The sequence below is a fragment of the Antrostomus carolinensis genome, unplaced genomic scaffold (assembly GCF_000700745.2).
Source record: "Antrostomus carolinensis isolate BGI_N321 unplaced genomic scaffold, ASM70074v2 scaffold6155, whole genome shotgun sequence".
Taxonomy (NCBI): domain Eukaryota; kingdom Metazoa; phylum Chordata; class Aves; order Caprimulgiformes; family Caprimulgidae; genus Antrostomus; species Antrostomus carolinensis.
Genome location: NW_010318323.1, coordinates 1 through 347, shown reverse-complemented (window position 1 = coordinate 347; position 347 = coordinate 1).

Genomic DNA, 347 nt, shown 5'->3' with positions numbered 1-347 from the left:
AATTTCATGCAAGTAAGAGAAATCAGCTCACAAATATCTGCGGAGGCCAAAAGAGGAGGGGGAGAAGGAAAGAAAAAACAAAGAATTTCTTTTTCCAACACACTCCCTCGTTTCTTTTCCCTCCCTCACAACTAACTTCAGAAGCACAGCTAGAGCAGGTCACCCCCACACACACACTTTGGTATTTTTTTCCTCGCATCCCCCCAGCCACGGCCCGTTTTTGTGCACCTGCCCAAGGGCTGAGCACCGGGAGAGTAGGAAATTGGAAATAAAAACTCCCGCATTGCTGGAGAGTGAGCGCATTTGTTTAGGAGTCTAATTATATCCGTCCGGGGGTGATTTATATT